At 44.0% G+C, this 16195-nt stretch overlaps 1 protein-coding gene and 1 long non-coding RNA gene across 2 annotated transcripts in view; both read right to left on the reverse strand.

Moving 5' to 3' along the window:
* Positions 1-16195, reverse strand: part of LOC119426035 (anillin) — an 89033-nt gene that overhangs the window by 47757 nt on the left and 25081 nt on the right. The gene's annotated exons all lie outside the window — the stretch shown is intronic.
* On the reverse strand, positions 522-5106 carry LOC119425924. Its single transcript, XR_005187588.1, has 3 exons — positions 5008-5106; positions 4777-4825; positions 522-566 (listed from the first exon to the last, which is right to left on the reverse strand). It is a non-coding gene; the product is annotated as an uncharacterized LOC119425924 (long non-coding RNA).

A 16195-nucleotide genomic window follows, 5' to 3' on the forward strand; every position in this document is an offset into this window, starting at 1 on the left:
CCAGAACAAAGTTACTGGTTCTGACAGCACTGGGGCCTGTAGGATTCGCCACTAATGCCAAACAAGAGGTTGAAATAATTAAAGTAACGGCTCAAAATGGACAGTTCAACCTGTTCTTGAATCTTGAATGAGTTCACCTTCCCAGCTCAGTATTTACCTGGAGTCTGTGCACTTTTCTGTAAGAACGTTAAACAACAACATGTTTCAAATTAGCATCTGCTGTAAAAAGGAGGCACATGGACTTTCTAGGCAAAAAAACGTAAAAACTTACAGTGATGGCAAGGAACCTCTTTGGGGTGATCGCCTATAAGGACAACAGCAACAAAAGAATGTTTTAGAAGTTGTTTCTTATTCTTGACTCAACATGATTACTGACAGCTGTGCAAGGAGAACGTCTGATAGCAATAAGACATTTAAAGTCAGCGTGTCCACCACCCCCACAGAGACACGCTTTAGGCGGGACACTTCCCAACAAACGTTTACTGAAAGAAGAAAACTAAACGTCAGGTTACCTTTGACTTGTTGGGTTTCTTCTTCTTGTCGCTGCAGGCCTCACTTTTCTGCACCTGAAAACAATTGTTACATGAAAAGTTAGAACTCACTACAAAGCAATCACTAAAAGTATGTAGGAAGAATAATCAATGTAAACATGATAACTGGATTATTGAGCATACATCAGGGTAAACATGATACATTTTTCTCTACTAAAATGTTTCCCAATATCAAAGAGGAAAACAATTTGGAAACAGAATTGGAGAAAAAAAAAAAAACATTATTCCAGAAGATGTCTCCTGGTTTATGATATTCAAGTGGTTGAAATACTTTTTGTCATATTTTTGTAGCAGAATGTAATAATAATTAACAGCTGGTCAAAGCAGATGGCTGCTTGTCCTGAGCCTGGCTCTACTGGAGGTTTCTTCCTTTTAAAAAGGGAGGTTTTCCTTTCCGCTAGGGGTGAACAATTAATTGCATTTACAATAATATCGCAATATGATCAAACAAGATTTTCTAATTCTTTTTTCTTTTTTGACCACATGATGATAGTATAAGACAGTTTGAACCAAAGGATGGATAGTTGAGCAGCGTCTCTAAGAAAAATGGGAGGGAGGGCCCTTGATGCGACATGGACTGACATGGTGATGTCTGTGATTTGAGCTCTTTAGCATTTTTCACACAAAGCTTTTAATAAAAAAAAATATCAGTAAACGAGTTCTCAGCTTCTTTTTGCAAAGAAAAACAAATTTTTACATGAAGGCACGGGTTTTAACTGTGAATTTTGGAGCTTAGACAAGACGGAGGTTTTTTCCCGGAGGTCGGCCTGTTAGCTTAGCTCGTAGCTTAGCTTCTTTTAACAATCCAAAAACATGATTTTGGACGATTAAAACAGATTTTAAAGAGAAAGGGAGAGGTCAGTGAAGAGCACCAGAGTTGAGCCTTTTATCATCCAGTGTCTTCAGTAGAAAGAGAGAGACACGAAGAAAAGATAAAGCCGATAAATGAAAATGAGGTTGATAATTTTCATTTATCATGCGGTTAATTGATTTATTGTTTATTGCGACAGGCCTAGTTGCTACCTCTCGAGGTAACACCACAAATCTTTATCAACACTTAAAAAAACAGTACAAAGCCATTTACAATAGTTGTAAGGGTAGAATGCCAACGGCCAGTGCTTCATCTTCAAATAGACAAAGTAGCAGCCGACAGGGATCACTGACCGAACTGTTCGAAGTATTACTCCATATGAACATAAATCAAAACGGCACGCGGAAATAACTCGAGCAATAACTGAGTTCATAGCGAAAGACATGATGCCCATTAATACAGTGACCAAGTCTGCAGTTTACAGCTTTGGTAAACACAGTGGATAAGCAGTACAGAATGCCCTCACACACACATTTTAGCCAAGTTGCTATCCAGGAGCTACACAAAAAAAATGCAGAAACAGAGTTGCAGCGGAGCTGAAAACTGAGGAGTTTTTTGCAACTGAAACAGATTTATTGCTTGTGTTCGTTGAAAAATACACGAGAAGAAGACATTGAAAAATAATCGCATATTAAATCACAATATTGAGGTTAAAAAAAATCGCAATTAGAACATTTTCCAAAATCGTTCAGTCCTACCCAACAATTTTCAGTCAGGTCATCTGGACAGATTTTTTTTGCTGAAACGTTTCACCTTCCATCCAGAAGGCTTCATCAGTCAAGGAAACGCAACACAAAACCGATTCTTCCCCCAAACCGTTCAGCCCTACTTTCCACTGTTGCCATTGTGCTTGCTCAGGATGGGAGACTGTGACAACGTGAAGATTCAACGAGTCTGCTGCTTCCTTAGATAGAGAACTTTACTAATTGGCTTTTCTATGTGTGTGAATGTTCCTGTAAAGTGTCCTGAGTAGGTCTGTCACAAAAAACAACAAATCAATTAATCGCATGATAAATGAAAATTATCGACCTCATTTTCATTTATTGGCTTTATTGTTTCTTAGTGTCTCTCTCTTTTTCTACTGAAGACACTAGATGATAAACGGCTCAACTCCGGTTCTCTGACCCCTCCCTTTCTCTTTTCTCTTTAAAATCTGTTTTAACCGTCTAAAATCACGTTTTTGGATCATTAAAAGCAGCTAAGCTGAGAAGCTAAGCTACGAGCTCAGCTAACAGGCCGACCTCGGGAAAAAAACTCCATCTTGTCAAGCTCCAAAATTCACGGTTGAAACCTGTGCATCTAAACAACACCATAGGCCGCTTCTTCATTGTTAAGTACCATTCGAATCGCTTCATTTCTATTCAGTTTTTATTTGGTTAGAGCAGTCGTCCTCCAATGCAAGAGTTGGGGGTTTGATTCCACCAGCAGTCACATGTTGAAGCGTCCCTGGGCAAGACATTGAACCCCTCATAGCCTCCAATGTGTCCCATCAGTGTATGAATGTGATCTAAAGCACTGATTAGTCTTTGTCCATATCTAGTAGAGTGCTGTATGAGTGGGTAAATGATGCACAGATTGTTGTAAAGAGCTTTGAGTATCTTGATAAGATAGAAAGGCGCTATATAAGTATAGTCCATTTACCATTTTCTCAGGTTAGGTGTCTCAGCTGTAACTGGCCCCCCAATCTGTGGGTGGGAATGTCATAGAAAAGAGGGCAAAGTGGCCATGAGCTTAATAGCTCATATTCTGCTTGACAAATGGGGCCAATCAATGGCTGCAGTCTGCTAACGTCAAAATTGTCTGCTTAGAGCATGGTACCATAAACCGAGTGGGAACCAGCAGTGGAGACACTCAACTGGTGTGGTGTCAAACTGAACTAAACAGTGTTGAAATCATGGAGAAGGGGGATTGGTCAAGGCCCAGGTTAACCACGACCGCCACTGGTGCCGTTGATAACAAGGGAGCCAGTAGAAATTGGGCTCCTGAAGACCTGTTTTACCCTGAAGTGGATAGAAAGAGGAATGGAGTAGGGGTGGTCCTGAAGGAGGAGTTGGTAAAGAATGTAGTAAAGGTGAAAAGGGTGTCAGATAGGGTGATGTGTCTGAAGGTAGAAGTAGAAGGTCTGATGCTAAACATTGTCAGTGGTTATGCTCCATAAGTTGGATGTGATGTGGAGGAGAAAGATACATTTTGGAAAGCTCTGGATGAAGTGATAGAGAGTATTCCCAGGGAGGAGAGAGTGGTGATCGGAGCAGACCTGAATGGACATGTTGGTGAAGGAAACAGAGGGGATAAGCAAATGATCGTAGATCTGGTGTCAAGGAAAGAAACCAGGAAGGACAGGTGGTGGTGGATTTGGCCAAGAGAATAGAAATGGCTGTAGTTAATACTTATACTAAAACAGGGAGGAGCATAGAGTGACCTATAAGAGTGGAAGAAGGAGTACGCAGGTCAACTACATTCTGTGTAGAAGAGGAAACCTGGGGGAGATTGAGGACTGTAAGGTTGTGGCAGGGGAGAGTGTGGCCAGACAGCATCGGATGGTTGTGGGTAGAATGACTGTTGTTGTGAAGACGAGAAAAAGAGTAAAATCAGAGAAGAAGACCAAATGGTGGAAGATGAAGGAAGAATATTGTGAGAAATTCAGAGAGGAGCTGTTAAAGGCTCTGGATGGTAAGAAAGAGCTTCCAGATTACTGGACTACTACAGCAACAGTAATTAGAGAGACAGGTAGGAAGGTACTTGGTGTGTCATCTGGACAGAGAATGGATGACAAGGAAACCTGGTGGTGGAATAGTGAAGTGCAGGAAGCTGTTCAAAGAAAGAGATTAGCCGAGAAGAAATATGACAGTGAGAGGACTGAAGAGAGAGAGGAGACAGGAATATAAGGAGATGGGACGTAGAGAAAAGAGGGAAGTAGCTAAGGCAAAGCAGAGGGCGTACGATGAGTTTTATGGGAGACTGGACACTAAAGAGGGTGAGAAGGACTTGTACCGATTGGCAAGACAGAGTGATCAGGCTGGAAAGGATGTGCAGCAGGTTAGGCTTATTAAAGATAGGAATGGTAATGTTCTAACAAGTGAGGAGAGATTGAACTAGTACTTTGAGGAGCTAATGAAGACAGTAAAATGTAAAATATGCAATGTACAATATTCTACAAAATCCCACTGAATGTGTGCATTCTTAAAAAGAAATGTGATAAAATAGAATATGGGTGAAAGTTTTCCCTCCAACCTGCAACTTCAGCAAGATAAGAGTCATTTTACAGTCGATCCACATCTGAGGTTCTTTTACAAGTATTAGAAAAGACTAAACATTTTAGTTCATTTATGAAGAGCAATGAACAATACTTACCAAACAGTAGACTTTTAACTCTATTTTAAAGTCACTGACAACATCAGACCTGAAAGAGTCCAAACAGTGAAGTGGATATAATTCTTCAACTGAACCAAACAGTCTTTGTACAGAATGATCTGACAGAAAGGCCACACTTAAACAATGATGTAAAAGTGCTGAGTTCAACTAAAGACAATGTGAGGCTCATATTTATCTACATATTGCTGTGGACCATCTGTAGTGACTCACAGGGTGAACCTGGTGGGGAAGGTGAGGGTGTCCCCACTGAGCCCACGGTGTGTGCTGGCTAACACGGTGGCCACACTGTTCTCTGCTCCGGCTCGAATCAGGATGAAGAACGAATGTTTGGTCAACTCTGAAACAACCACAGTTGATTCTGGTCAGAATGATGGGTTCAAACATTGCTCAAATTAAATTCTCATCACAAGACTGAATAACACATACAATGTTCTACACTGATCAAATTAACACACATTTTTGTGGTTTTAATATGATGCCTGAGAAAATCTGAACAGAACTATAGTATGTTTAGAACTCATTGATGTGGGTCTACCTGGTCTGTTGGCAGTGGAGCAAACAAAGTCAGCCTTGAGGGGCAGACGCAAGTCCTGCAGGGTGATGGAGCCTTTGGAGGGGGACACGGATCCAAACTCTGGAGCTCCAGAAGGCTTCTTCTGTGCTGCTGGGTTTCCTTTCAAACGCTCAAGCTCTGCCCTCAAGGATTCCCTCTTCTCAGCTGAAAAAGAATCAGTTTTTACTCCTCTTACATCATCATCATGTCCTGACTGGCTGCAGTGGATGGCACCAGAAAAGTACATGGTTAAATATGGTTTCTCATGCAAGTAAACAAAAAAAAAGATGCTGGTTGAGAGTGAGGGGAAGGGTCTGTCTCTCCTGTGCTCACCTGTATGTGAGCACTCACATGTTTTCACTTCAAAATCTCTGTTAGTTTAAATGAAGTCATCAAAAACATTTACCGGATTGTTAGGCCTTTATGTTGCAGTTTTTTGCATAATTTACATGCCCTGCAACTTATAAACCGAAGCGACGTATTGATGGATTTTTTCCTATTTATAAACGAATTTCTGGCTGAGATTTGACCATTTTCATTCATTTTAACTGAAAATATTGAACACTACCATTTTCAGCCGCTAGATCAGGGGTGTCAAACTCAATTGCACAGGGGGGCCAAAACTCAAAACTCGCAGGCCAAACAGTATAACCATTTATTTAACAGACTAAATATTTGTTTTTTAACCATTAATATGAAGCAAAATACAGGATATCATTCCAAAATAATTACATTTCAACTTAAAATATTTTGTTCTTCATAAAAAAATATCCTGTCAATACAATACATTCAAAATCTGTACATGCTGGAATATTAAAAAATCCAAAAATATAAATAAAAAATTTAATTTAAAGCAAAAGTATAATCATAACAAATAATAACATTCCATTTTCTTGTCCTATTTAGTCAGAGCCTGATACTTGGAGTCTTTTCTTTGCAACAAGTTCGTTTATGTTTGGGGTTAGGTTCTGTGTTGTGGAGATTCTCAGGATCGATTGCAGGTGTTCATCAGTGAGGCGACTCCTGTGTGACGTTTTGTTAATTTTCATCACAGAGAACAGCTGCTCGCACAGATATGTGCTGCCAAACATGGACAGGATTCGAGCCGCATGTTGGCGGAGCTGCGGCATCGCTTCAGGAATGAAGCGAGTGAACTGTGCTGGCCCCGCAGTGTCGTACTTTGCCTTTAGTGTCCCGTTACATTGCAGTTCTATCAGCTCCATCTGCATTTCTACAGGTGCGGTTTCCACATCGACTGCAAATGGGTTGCGAAGCAGCTCGAAGTTACTTTTCTGTGCCTCAAAGTCACTGAAGCGCCGTGCGAACTCGGTGCGCAGCACGCTGAGTTTTTCAGCAAAGGTGGCATTTGGGAAAATTGTGGCACTTTCTTGGTTCCGTATTACTTGGCAATAGGGAAAGTGAGACAAGTTGCATTGGTGCATTTGTGTCTCCCATAAGCGCAGCTTCACTTGAAATGCCTTCACTGCATCATGCATATCGGTTATTGTGTGCTCCCGTCCCTGGAGTTGAAGGTTTAAAGCGCTAAGATGCGACGTTATGTCAGCCAGGAATGCCAACTCACATTTCCACTTTTCATCTCGCAGAACTGTGCAGTCTTTCCCCTTACTGTCCATGAACTGGCAGATTTCCTCTCGCAGCTCAAAGTGTCTTTTAAGAACTTTTCCCCGACTTAGCCACCGGACCTCCGTATGATATGGCATATCGCCAAACTCGCTATCTATTTCCCGCAGAAAAGACTGGAAATGGCGGTGATTTAAACCGTGGGCTCTGATAAAGTTGACGGTTTGTGTTACAGTGTTCATCACATGATCCATTTTTAGGACTTTAGCACTCAGCGATTCCTGTTATATGATGCAGTGATACACCGTCAACTCACCGGCACAGTTCTCCTCCCGCATCTTTGAGCGCATCCTTCCCACCAGTCCATTTTTTTCACCACACATCGCAGGTGCGCCATCTGTTGTAAGTCCAACGAGTTTTTCCCACGGCAGTTTCATGTCGGTTACACTTTGAAATACATTTCCAAAGATGTCTTCTCCTTTCGTTGTCCTGTGCATCGATTTAATGTCCAGTATTTCCTCTGTTACGCACAAATTGGAATCCACACCACGGATAAATATCGCCAGCTGTGCAGTGTCAGTCGCGTCAGTAGTTTCATCCACGGCAAGGGAGTATGCAACAAAATCTTTTGCTCTTTCAATTAACTGTGTTTTCAAATAAGTCGCCATCTCACAAACCCGATTAGCAAGAGTGTTTCTGCTGAGGCTTACATTTGCAAACGCTCGCGTTTTATCTGGACAGAGGACGTCGCACACTTTCATCATACAATTCTTTACGAATTCCCCCTCGGTAAACGGCCGTCCTGATTTGGCGATCTCTTCGGCCACAATGAAACTTGCTTTCACAGCAGCTTCACTTTGTGATTTTGCTTTGGTGAAAAACGTCTGCTGGGATGTCAAATTCTTCTTCAACTCCTCTACCTTTTGTAGCTTCTGTCCTGCGCTCAGGTTTTTGAATTTGTTCTCATGTTTCGTCTCGTAGTGCCGTCTTAGGTTAAACTCCTTCATTACAGCAATATTACTCCCACAAAGGAGACACACTGGTTTACCTGCAATTTCAGTAAACATATACTCATTCTCCCACCGGCTTTGAAAGCCTCGGTTTTCAGAATCAATTTTTCTCTTGGCCATTGTTGGGGTCTAGCTTTGATTTGATATTAGCGTTGTATACATCAACAGACCGCGAACTTGAACCGCGGCTTGCCGTTGGCGGCAATTGCACTGCATCATGGGATTTGTAGTGTGTGTTATTGGGGCGTCATATCACAGGGCCATTAAAAAGAGATATATAAAATGATTTCGTGGGCCGGATTTAATTGTATGGCGGGCCGGATGTGGCCCGCGGGCCTTGTTTGACACATGTGCGCTAGATGGTACGCGAGTAGTATGACATGCCGTTGTGTCATGAAATAGGTAAAAGTGATCATTAATGAAAACAGCACCTCAGACTGAGGAAGTCTCTTGGATGAGAGACGAAACGTTTCTAGAATTTTTTTTGCTTTGTTTTGCTTTTGTTTTTTTGAATGTCCAAAGGACCAGATTGAACATTTTTGGATTTTTCTACCTGGATTATTGAGCATGCATCAAGATATTAATGACACAATTGGCTTGCCATAGCCTGCCACCGTCATCCAGCTCCGGGATCATGTCTGGAGCAACAGTCAAATCAGCTTCATTTCGTTGCGTCGCCTCAGCAAAATGCAGCTGATTTGACCATTGAAGTGCATTTATTAAGTAAAAATTCAACTGAAACACACCTTTACTATAATTTCGAGCAAACAAATAATTGTTTTTAGGTGGTTATCTTGTTAAAGTCTTATTAAAGTCCTCCCGTGCACGCTCCCGTGGCTGAAATTGGGTAGCCAATCGATTTTTGGCACAACACCGGCCCACATTTCCGGATTTTTCATCAGTGACTCATAATAAATGCAAAGTATACGGCGAAGCGACAAATTTTTCCACTTTATTAGACATATTTGGACTGATGCGACTTATGTGTAAGGCGGTGCGATGTGTGCGGCGAAAAATAAGGGTAAGTGCTACAAATAACTCTCTGGAAAGTTAGGGATTAAAAACTCATGGATTTGACAAAGATTTGATGCAAAAAAACAACAACAAACAAACAAACAAACGTGTTTTTAAAGTCCAACTTACAGAAAACTGAAATTGTTCTCTAAAATAAAGATTGTTCTATTTTAGTAGTTGGATCAAAACACTAAAAGATGCTGTGGTGATCCCCTCTTTCTGACTCTTTCGTTTTGGTTCAGGAACACAGAAGCAGCAGAAGAATCCCAGTAAACAGACAGATCACTGCACGTCTCACTCCTAGATTTTTAAATGTGGGTGTATATCAGATCAATAAGAAATATAGATATAAATGTATGTATGTCTGAACTGACGAAAAGGAGCATGTTTGTTCACAAAATAAATGAAACTATTGTGAAAATAGTTCCAAGCGGAGTTCATGTCATCAATTAATAGAATACAATGCCAGTCAAAGTGAAACAGATCCCAGAGGAATGACTGTTCACAAAAACGTTTCAGATCCCTTTTTTTGATTAATCTGGGCTTAGAAGGTGGAAGTTTAATATCTCTCAGAGTCGCTGTCACACAATGATCACTCAAAATGTTGGCGAATACACCTGTACCAGGGAATTTGTGAGGTATATTTGTTAGAAACAGGTCTAAAATGGAGGACTTTTCAGGACGGTTTTTGTTTGGTCTAGTCGGAGAGTTGATCGGTTGGGTTAGAGTGAGAGACAGGCAACATTCCTTGAATTAATCACAGAGGGGGGTCTACTTACCCCAGTCAATGTTGAAATCTCATGCCAAAAAGATCTCTTTTAATTTTAAATTACCAAGAAATTCCATCAGGGAGGACAGAGCCTCAGGTGTTGCTGAGGGAGGACGATAACAACACTACAGATAAAATCTGGCCTCCATTCAAACTGGTTTAGAATTGTTTTAGAAGACACAAGACTAGTAACCAGAGAATCTCTAATGTAAATAACAACCCCCCCCCCCCTTTTTTTTGACAATCACAGCGGTAGATGTTAAATCCATTAATTGCCAGGTCATTATTCAGTACAGATTTGCTGAGCCAGGTTTCAGAGATGAAGATTACATCTGCCCCCAAAGACCTGATCAGAATTTTCAAGGCATCAAGTTTTCTCAGAAGGCTACGAGCGTTTACATGCAGAAAATGAAGTCCAGACATGTTTTTAAAGTCATTTGGTGTAATATAAATAGTGGGGGGTCCAGGGTTGGGCTGAATCCCTGACAGCAGTAACAACATTATTATCAGACATTTTCTTGAGTTTTTCATGACTGATGTGTAATTACAGGAGTTAGTAGTGTGACAATTAGCCCCCATAATCGGACCATGAGAAACATTAATGAAGACGTGATCATTCAGAACCCAAAAACAGTGAAAGTTGCAATGATAGGCAGATCCAGGTATATTAACAAGATTCAGTGAGTCTAGATAGTCTGAGATCTGAAAATAATGACAATAATATGAATGGTGCAAAAAAGTCTCAGACCATAAAACATCACAAATCAAATGGGCAAACAAACCCGACGAGGTGGCCCAACTGCAGTTTGAGTTGGGCTGGGGGGGGGGTGGGGGCTCTGGCCCTGCTGCGAAGATGGATGGATGCTCCCATGAGAAACAGAAGCAGGGTCCAGAACCAACAGGCAGAAACAGATAATTCGTAACAAACAGGAGAGCGAGCTACCAGAAAATCCTCCTGAAATGAAAGGCATGGTCCTAGCTCATGTCAGGTCAACAGGGGACAACAGCGTGATCCAAAATTAAAATAATTATCATCCAGGTGAGTTTGGATGGAGGCCTGCAACAACTCCGATGCAAACTCCGAACTTCTCTCGAGCACCACGCAGCGCTACTCCTCAACTTCTCTGCCCGTCATCCCCGCACCCGAGACTGACCGGAGAGGCTGAGGCTGAAGTCGTCACTGGTCCGGTTCTGTTACAGTCCGGCTCAGGCGCACCACAGCTCGAGAGACGAAGAGGCTGAAGTTGTCCCTGGCCCGGTTCTGCTCTGGTCTGATTCCGGCGGAGCTTCAAAGCATCAGAGCGTCTCCTCCAGGCAAACACAGCGATTCCATGGAGGTGGATCGTCCTTCGCTAAAAGTAACGGGCTGCTCACTGAAGCCGAGACCGGCTCTGTTGAAGACGAAGTCAACCACAGCCAACTCGGTTCGGTTCTGGTCCAGTTCGGGGGACACGGGTACACTTCTCCCACACCAATGAAGACACCACGAGGGCCAGTCCAGCAGAAAACCAACGGAAAACCAGCGAAATACTACCCGGCGATTCTTGTCAGAACAAGGTAGAACCACAAATGTCCAGATGAGAAGTTTGTTGAGAAGTTTGATTCTGACATTTGGGGTCGGGGGCGGTAGGCTGCCTGGTTGGGAATTGGGCCTTTGGGGGCGATTGGGGGTGGGGCTGGTGCTCCGGTTCTCCCTGGATTGTTTGGATCCTTTTATCAGGGTTCCTGGTTCTGATGGCCAGCCCTTTGGCTGGGGTGGCTGCCAGGTTCTGGTGGGAGGTCAGCTGTGGTTGTGTGTGTGTGGTCGTTGGTAGTGCATGGCGGCGGTCGGGGGCATGGCTTCACTTCGACGAGGTGCTGGCTGGTCGCCATGATGTGACATTCACGGTGTGGGGTGCTGTGTGTGTGTGTGTGTTGGGGGGGGGGGGGGGGGGGGGAGCAAGGGTGGCATGCCGAGGCTTCTCTGGGCCTGTGGTGTGGGGCTTTAGGGATGCATTGGTGCGCTGGACCGGTCTTCCTCGGCTGCTGCTCCCTGCTGCTCTGGCCCCCGGCCTGGGGCCGGCTTGCGGTCACTGTTGGGCAGGTGGGGCACATGGACAGCCCAACAGAGGCTCTGTCGGGCTGTCTCTGTGTGCCTGTTTGTCTCAGGTTGGATTTTGGGTGGCCCCCCTCTCTTGGACCAGTTTTGGCCCCCCACATGTGGTGGGTCGTGCTTACCCCGGTGGTGGGCCCCCCTGCCGCCGGTGCATTGGCGGCTCTCAGCAGCTGGGGCTGGGTGGTGGGGTGTGTACAGGCCCGCCCTAGTGGCTGCCTGCGGGGGCCTGGGTGCCCTGGCTCTGTCGGGCCTCTGTTGGGGGTTGGTATGACCTCAGGACTCGGGGCTTGGTGTCCATGGCCGGATCCACTCTGGAGGGGCAGGTTGCCGGCAGGGCCTGTTGACTCGTCGCTACGGCCTCCTGGGGGTTTCTGCATTGTGGTTGCTGGGGATCGCCCAGGGCTTCCCTTTGCTTCTCTCTCTGGGGGGTGCGGGTGTCCCTGTTGGGGGACTACCGGAGTTCCGGGCTTGGGGGCCGCTGTATGTCTGTGGTTCCGAGCTTCCCTGTGTTACCTTTGTGTCCTACGGGGATGGGTTTATGGGTCCCCACATCCACTATTGAACATTTTTATGAGAAACCTTATAGTGATAAGCATGCTCACACAGGTGTTTAGATTCAGGTGTTTATCAGATACACACTCAGTTGGGTTGTGGTGGCCATCAAATATATATTGTATTACCATGTAATGTATAAAATACTTTATAATTATAACTATCATTATATAAGTTGTTTTTTGTTGTGGTTTCTTGGTTTTGTCGGGGTTTTTTTTTCTCTCTTTCCGCAGGTCTAGAGGCAGACTTCAATTATGTTGATTTGTGTTCTCTTTATCCCTCTCTCTCTCCTCTATTCCTATCTCCTTCTTTACATTTTAACTCTTCTCTCACTTTTCTGCTTTGTTATCTTCTTTGTTTTCCATCCCCGTGTCCATTACATCTGAAACAAACCCAAAGCATATTCTAATAAAATTTTATTTATATATCAAGTGGAGCATTAAGGCCAGCCATAATGCTCTGCTTGTGAAAGTAAATCTGTTGGGCATCACTTTGACACTCAGACAATAATTCTAAGTGTCACAATGCCGGACAGGACAAGGGGAGGAAAAAAAAAAAAGAGAAGTTTGATTTTGTTGAGGTCCAGAGAGAGAGAAAAAACACCGGACCTTCGTGCGACGACTCCCCAGCTCGAGGGGTCACCTGGCCGGCAGGGTGCGCTCAGAGTGACTGGTGAGGTGAGAGCGGCCGGTCCTGGACCAAAATATATTTTTGGACGGTCCCGTCCGGCTCTCTGAGTCACTGAACATCGAATTCGGTTGGAAGGGGGACCAATTTTAGTCCGGTTCAAAAAACGGGTCAGTTTGATGATAAAAGACTGCAGAGACGCCGGAAGGGAGCTGCCATCCATCAGCTGGCCGTAAGTGGAGTCAGTTTCAGTCATTTCAGTCAGGTTCAGATTCTGGACTCTGTTGCAGCACCTTGGATCTTCTTTCTGACCCGCTCTCTTGTACATCAGCTGCTGTGTGTGGGATCATGGTCCTGTTGGACCCAGTTTGGTACAACTTCAGCTGCTGGACAGATGGACTCACATTTGACTCCAGTCTACAGTTTGGGCAGCTGTGGCTGAGTGGTTAGAGCAGTCGTACTCCAATAGGAGAGTTGGGGGTTCAATTCCACCAACAGTTACATGCTGAAGTGTCCCTGGGCAAGACACTGAACCGTCACCGTCTCTGATGTGTGTCTCATCAGTGTATGAATGTGACAAAGCTCTGATTAGTCTACAGACTCAGATTAGCTTTTTAGAGCTCCAGTAAAGTGTTGTATGAAAGTGTGTGTGTAGTAGAGTGTTGTATGAATGTGTGTGTAGGTAAATGTAAATGTAAATGAGGACACAGATTGTGTTGTAAAGAGCTTTGAGTGTCTTGATTAGATGGAAAGGCTCTGTACAAGTACAGTCCATTTACAGTGCTGGATGCAGTGCATTCTGTGTAAACATCTGTATTTTGTCTTGTGTGTCCAAAGGAGTCTTGTGGTTCCATTAGAGTAAATTGTCCAAACCTAAGTTGTGCTGCATTACATTTTTAGAGAGAAGAGGCCATGACCTTTGACGTGTGGCTGTAGAGTGAGTTGGAGCTCCTTCCTCTAAGCGCTGGACGGTCTGGGGCAGCTGGTATGTCCACTCCAGGGTAGACTGCGAGCCGTCTTAAATATTTTCCTCTTGTAAATAATGCTTCTCTAAGGAATAATGGACCAAAATGATTGGAATTGACATTTGACCCTTCCCTGATTGACAGACAACAGCTGCCTCATTAAGATCACTGCTGAGGTCTTTCCGTCTTGGCATTATATTAACACACAGGTGTATGCTCCAGAGCAGCAGAACCTGCTGCTTATCTCGAGGTGGTGCCACTTATGATCATCAGGTAATCAATAGATTTGATCAGCAGTTCCTGACTGACGGTCCTTGAAATCCAGAGGAAGCAGCAAGTCTTCCACAGCCAGGCCGTTTAATAAATAATGACACGGTGGAGTCAGCGGATTATTTTGCTTCATTTGAAGTTAGAAACATTTTAGAACCTGGTAAACCAGTTTCTTACGTCCTAAAACTTTAAATTTGAAGAAGACTTATTTTCTCCTCCACATGTGGCTTGTTTTGACCACAGTTCACCCAACAAAGCCCCCCAGGTGGTCTCTAAACAGAGTTGTGTAACTTGTTACAGTACAGAAATGCACCCAGCTTGAGAAGGGTGGAGGAACTCACTTGCAACCAGCAGCAGGCGCTCTGCCTCAGCCTCCACCTGGGATCCTTTGCCATGTTCTTCATCTGTGCAGCAGTTCAGAGCCTGGCTGGCCTGATGGATGATGGTGTGCTGCAGGTTCATCTCATTGGTCAAAATCTACAAAGACAGGACCAGGGTCATTGGACACATGACTTGTTTTGTTCAAATGTTCTGGCTGGATAAAGTGGAGATTCGTGTCGAAGTCTAAATTTTATAAAACAAGTCAGAATTTTTAATAAATGTCCTCCAAACCTTGATTCTCTGTTTCACGCTGAAGAGACTGGATCCACGAGGCTCCTCCACTCTCTGAGAAACATCTTCTTTTCTCACAATGACCTGCTTCACAGTGGGCCTATCAGGGTCCTTCACCCGGATCGACCTGTATGCATCGATGCTGAGACACACACGTGCACACACACACACACACACGTACACATAAATATCATTGTTCTTGCCTTCATCACAGTAATGATGAGTAATGTTTTACCACTCGGTGGTCTCGGCAGGACCATGATGCAGATGTTTTACCACTCTGTGGTCTCTGCATGACAATGCTGTAGATGTTTAACAACTCTGTGGTCTCAGCATGACCATGCTGCAGATGTTTAATCACTTGGTGGTCTCGGCAGGACCATGATGCAGATGTTTTACCACTCTGTGGTCTCTGCAGGACCATGCTGCAGATGTTTTACCACTCTGTGGTCTCAGCATGACCATGCTGCAGATGTTTTACCAGTCAGTCGTCTCTGAAGAACCATGATGCAGAGGTTTTACCACTCTGTTGTCTCTGCATGACCATGCTGCAGATGTTTAGCCACTCTGTGGTCTCAGCATGACCATGATGCAGATGTTTTACCACTCGCTGGTTTCTGCAGGACCATGATGCAGATGTTTTACCACTCTGTGTTCTCTGCATGACCATGATACAGATGTTTTACCACTTGCTGGTCTCTACAGGACCATGCACATATGTTTCACCACTTGCTGGATTCTACAGGACCATGATGCAGATGTTTTACCACTCTGTGGTCTCTGCATGACCATGATGCAGATGTTTTACCACTCTGTGGTCTCTGCAAGACCATGATGCAGATGTTTTACCACTCAGTGGTCTCTGCATGACCATGATGCAGATGTTTTACCACTTGCTGGTCTCTACTGGGCCATGCTGCAGATGTTTTACCACTTGCTGGTTTCTACAGGACCATGATGCAGATGTTTTACCATTCGCTGGTCTCTGCATGACCATGATACAGCTGTTTTACCACTCACTGGTCTCTGCATGACCATGATGCAGATGTTTTACCACTCGGTGGTCTCTGCAGGACGATGCAGATGTTTTACCACTCTGTGGTCTCTGCATGACCATGATGCATATGTTTTACCACTATGTGGTCTCTGCATGACCATGATGCAGATGTTTTACCACTTGCTGGTCTCTACAGGACCATGCACAGATGTTTTACCACTTTCTGGTTTCTATAGGACCATGATGCAAATGTTTTACCAATCGCTCGTCTCTGCAAGACCACGATGCAGCTGTTTTACCACTCGCTGGTCTCTGCAGGACCATGATGCAGATGTTTTACCACTTGCTGGTTT

Source organism: Nematolebias whitei, chromosome 19 (genome assembly GCF_014905685.2).
Source record: "Nematolebias whitei isolate Nwh7 chromosome 19, NemWhi1, whole genome shotgun sequence".
Taxonomy (NCBI): domain Eukaryota; kingdom Metazoa; phylum Chordata; class Actinopteri; order Cyprinodontiformes; family Rivulidae; genus Nematolebias; species Nematolebias whitei.